Source organism: Octopus sinensis, unplaced genomic scaffold (assembly GCF_006345805.1).
Source record: "Octopus sinensis unplaced genomic scaffold, ASM634580v1 Contig18737, whole genome shotgun sequence".
NCBI lineage: Eukaryota > Metazoa > Mollusca > Cephalopoda > Octopoda > Octopodidae > Octopus > Octopus sinensis.
In genome coordinates, this window is record NW_021835989.1 from 1,552 (window position 1) to 6,984 (window position 5,433).

The 5,433-nt window shown below is 36.5% G+C and overlaps 1 pseudogene; it reads left to right on the forward strand.

The window, feature by feature from the left end:
* Positions 1-4,872: 4,872 nt before the first annotated feature.
* Positions 4,873-5,053, forward strand: LOC115231559 (annotated as a pseudogene).
* Positions 5,054-5,433: the final 380 nt, after the last annotated feature.

Genomic DNA, 5,433 nt, shown 5'->3' on the forward strand with positions numbered 1-5,433 from the left:
ATATGAGAAATTCACTCATATTTAAATAATTCGAAATTAAATCCTGTCATATATCACACGAAACGATTTTCTTAATTTATACGACAAAATCGCCTTATTTGAAAAAATCCAAATTACACATTTTTTGAAGAGAAAATAGATAAAGAAAAATTCATAAATGTTAAAAATCTAAAAAGATATTTTTGTGTCTTAAAGAAACACATTTACAAAGAGTGGAATGAATATTTGACTTTTACGAGGTTCGATAAATTATAACAATCAAAAATTATTTAAATTAATTTATCTAGAAAAAATATTTTCAACCACCCAATTACACAAATATCTAACCAAAAGGTAAAATCTTGTGAAAAACCTGACCCCTCCACCCCAGAACGTGTATGTAAATCTATTCATTCACAAAAATCCTTCTTACACCAAAATAAGAGTAACTCTGAATGGTAAAAAGGTAATACGACAAAGTAGGCCACTGACGGACTACATGATATATTTGAAAAAACGTGGCTCAAATAATTTGTTGTCGTTGCTAGAACTAAATGACATGATAAATCGGTACGAAGACGAAACTATGCTCGGTTCTTCTGAAAAAACCAAAAAAGAAATCAAAAAGTATTACATTCAAAAATAAAACCCAATTCTGTGTGATATAATCAAATACAGGATGTTGTGTAATCCAGACAGCCCGAGCTATGTCGAACTGCCAGATCACATTCAAATGCTTTACAAAGATACTTCTAATCCTTTCGATTCAAAAATACTAAAGCAAATACAGTTTTATATATTGGAAAAAAATCGTGATGTTTTCAAACAATACGAGGTATCTAAGTGTAATATAGCTCAGCAAGATTTGGTGAAATCAACCGGACTTTTAGATTCGTCTCAAGTCATTGATTATCGGTCGAAAAAAAATTCGAGCAGTTGTTTAATCGCAAATTAGACTCAAAACCCCAAAAGAGTTTCGAAAGTATTCAAAGGGTACATGATTTGACTAATTTAGGAATCAAAGAAAGACGAAGATTTAATTTTCTCCAAAAAAATAAGACAAAACTCAACAACCCCAAGATTTGTTGAGTTTTTGTACTCAAATGTGGCAAACAAAAGCCAAGAATTTGAATTATTTGAAGAATTTATTCGAAAATACTCTTTGATAAAGAACATTCAATATTATAACTATCTTCACCTCTTCATTGAGTTATATAAACTTAAAGTAGCCCAGAAGTATCATTTTAGAGAATCGAAGCCGCAAAAACCGATCAAAAAATCGTCTTGGACAAAGCTAGAACAATCTACCAATGTTGTGTGAACACAGGAATACTCGAACAAACTCAGGTTGTTGCAGAGAATAAATCCTAGACGTTAGAATGCAATAAAATTTATAAAAAAATTCTTGCTGGATTTGAGAGAGCTTCGACATTGCCAACAATAAGTTCAATTTTTGATAATGTACTGAAAATTGCCTGTGTAAATCTGAACAAATTGTGGAATGAATTTCAAACTAAACAAAAAAAAAGTTTCTGTATAATTTCAAATTTTTTAAGTAAATCGCCTTTATCGGGGGATGTTTTTAAAAAAGAGGAAGGAGAGTCGCCAATCGAAGGCTGAGGTCCATGATTTGCCGCGAATTTCTTTAAAAAATGAAAAAATTATCATTCGTTTGACTTTAGAAAATGGAATGTGTATTCAGGTTTGTTTGTTAAAATATTTTAGAAAATAAATGAAAAAGGAAACGAATATTTTGTTAAAATTGATTCTCAAATATAATTACAACTATTTTTGATACTAATAAATTTAGACAAATTTTATGGCCAATTTGAAAAAAATCAATTCTTAAAATTTAAAATAAACGCGTTTAAAATGTCGGACTAAGTTCGAGAAATACATGCAGGACGAAACCGCGATTCCCGTCGGCCAGCTGAAGCTCGACTTTAGAGCCAAGGCCAATTTCCTCATCCGCGTTGGGATCACAGGTGGCTTAAGCCATATCCGATGTAAATGGAGAAAGCCCCCTCCATGAAATGTTTCCGGAGCCCCTATTTGGGCACATGTCCCACAAGTGCACCGAGAAACTGCATTAATTTTAACCATCTCAGCCACCTGACTATCCAGCCTACTGTATGGGATAGAAGGGTGGTACTACTCACAGCAATTAAGAAAAATCCTGAAGAAATGCGAAAAGTTACGACGCTATGCGCTGAAGCTAGCCTATAGGCTAGAACCACGGGGCTTATTCTCAAGCTGGACAAAGGCTATGTCTCTGGCGATGACGCAGGTCATTTAGGAATCAATCTGGACTTTCCGGAGATGATTTCTGGTGACCGACCTATTTATTGATTGGACTAAATTGTTAGCAGACTAACCCGGACATCAGAAAGAAAAACGGACGTCTACCCCTAGCAGTCGTCTCAAAATATTATTCCGTCCTTATGCAGTCAATTTCTTTGATTGTCTAACAATAAAACCCTTCATTCATTATAACCACCCACAGTCACGGATAATCTACAAAAAGGACAATTTAAATATTTCGTTTTCTAGAAATGTCTATGCTGGAATTCTAAAGTAGATTATTAGTAGAAAAGTTAAAATTTGTATTGAGACCAAATCTTTTATTTGATATGAAATAAGCAAAATAAATCCAAAGGCATAAATATAAAGACGGTTAGAAAATTTATGTGTTCGCATACTTTTGATGTGAAACACTGATTAAACGGACCAGAGACCTAATTTATAGATCTGTACCGGAGAGAAGTTGATCAGAATAAAATTTCTGGTTATTTTCTATACAATCCGTAATCCGCGGCAACTGCTTCGCAATCCGTGACCTGGGAGGGCGCCCTAAACTGCGTAGTCTTCAACAATCTTTCTCCTTTTTCTAACTGCCATAAATTAACTAATAAATTAATTGTTTAAAAAAATTGTTTTATTAATAATTTTAAAGCTAAATTGACGCTATAGAACACACTGGAAAGGCTTCTTTGTAATCGAATAAGAAAAAAAATATTCCAGAAATATAATGATTCTCATTTATTCTTCAAAATCATTCAAAAAATGGGAATTAAAAAATCAAGTATTCCTCTTCTATTTTCTACTCTTGATTTCGTGCTAGGAAATTTTTATTTTAAAATGTCAAATTCAAAATTATATGTCTGATGCATCTTTGTACCTGTTTAGACAAAGTACTATGTTTTGTTTCAGCTATTCAATCAGAAAATATATCAGTAAGGCCTTACAATTATGCATTTGAATAGAGTATACAAAATAAGGAGTTTTGTATCAAAATATACATAATTGTGCTTTAAATTAAGTAATCTGTTGTTTAATGAGGAGGAAAATCGAAATTAGATCAAATAAATTTGAAAGAAACAAACTAATCACTAGGGCAACATTTTTATTGACTTAAAAAATAAAAATTGCCTTTAAAAAGTCAATTTAATTGACCTTAAAATTTTAAAAATTGACTGAAAAATTTATCTAAGAAATTTTTTTTCATTTTATAAGATAGAATAGATTAAAGTCAAAATATTTAGGAGGACAAAATGGAATGGCAATTCCCGCGCAAGATAACTATTGATATGCGTTGGAAAAGCCATGTCCGTTCTCGATGATCGTTTTTCCTTCTGCTTGCCAGATTCCCCAGTTTGATGAGAAATTTTTTAGTCCTGGGACCGAGGACACCTGACGTCTCCACTGCGACCGGGGCGAAGATATAACGGTGCGATATGGCGCCGTATTTTTTGATCTTCAGCGTTTCTGCCAGGTTAGCTGCGGAGCCCGGCTCTGAAGCTGACGTCAAGATGTTCCCGGCGGAGAAGGTATCCGTACAAGTGGCGTCCCAAATGAGAGGCTTTCCATTTTCAAATGGGAAGGTCGTTAGACCATCAGGACGTTTACCATCCTCCCGAGCCAGCCCGACCGGTTCCAACTGTGAAGGGAATCCGGCAGTTTCCAGAGTATGCTTGACTATGTCGTTCAGAGCAGTATGTCGAAAAATTTTTATTTTAAAAAAAGGCTGTTAGTAGAGGGTATAATTAAGACATTCGGCATTCCTGCCTTTTCAGTCCCGCACACACGCTCGCCTCTCAGCCGCGAACTAAGACCTACCGCCATACCTGGCACCCAGACATTATCTTCTCTAAGACCTCAGGGAGGCCTTTGAGGGACAATTCCTGGGTGTCCGAGAGCTCCTCTCGCCATCCTAAGCCATGGGCTAGCCGGATGGCTCGTCTTCTGACTTTCTTGAGCGCGTCAACGTACTTCTCCCGGTCCTCGCAGAAGTGCCAGGCATGAACGCCATAGGTCAACACGGGTAACACCATGGCGTTAAACACGCGTAGCCAGGCACTTCTCCGCAGCCGGAAAGCACGCAACGCGCCTAATCGCTGCATTGCACGCATTTTCGTACGTGCAATGTGATCATCAAACTTATCGGACGGCTTAAAGAGCACGCCCAAATAAGTCATCCGATCAACTGCAGCAATTGCTGACACATTCAGCAATAACCTAGGGACGTAATTAGTGTAACCCCTCGTCCTTCTACAGACTTTGAGGACACTGCACTTGTCCGCACGCATCTTTAGACCCCTACTCCCACACCAGTTTACAAATTCATCCATTGACTGGCATGGGCGCAGAAGCCATAAAGACATTAAAAAGCGTGGGACTCAGCACAGAGCCCTGAGGGACCCCGCGAAGGACTGTTCTGATTTTAGAAAAGACCACCTGATGCCGCACGACCTGTCCGCGAGATTCAAGGAACCCCGACAGCCAGCGTCTTAGACACAGAGAAACCCCACACGTGGCGAGGGAGCTTTGGAGGCCGTCGTGCCACACCGAGTCGAAGGCCTTTTAAATGTCAAGACTAACTAACATACCACACTCTTTGCTTCTCGGCCTTTTGGCTAAGATCAAAGTGTAGTTTTTTCGTTTTTAATTTTTTAGCTTAAATAATTAAAGTTTGAAAAATGAACTTACATGCCAATTGAATTTTTTGGTGTTAAAAAAGAGGCATTTCCTTTTCATGCCCCATGCAACCACTGAGGGCTGCATTCAGTCAGCCGCCTTTTTTGTTTTATGACCTGACCTTCTTAGCCTGTAGCATTTTACAGTAGCATGAAAGCAGGGTTTACGAATTGCTATCCATATGGCCATACAGCCATAGACAATTTACTATTAAATTACAAGTAAAAAGCTAATCAATAAGAGTTTTAGTCTGCTACAATATATTAATTAATTCGCCAATCATTAGTTAATTCTGGGAAATGAGCTGTTTTATTTCTAATTCAGATCATTCGCATGTTTTTATATTTCTATTTTCCTATACATCAGTAAGGTTTGATTGTCCTCTGATATTAGAATAAACGTTTCTTTTATGTATTCCCATTTGTACAGCTTACCTTCTATCACGACATTAATTTATTTAATTAAACGTTCGTGATTAAA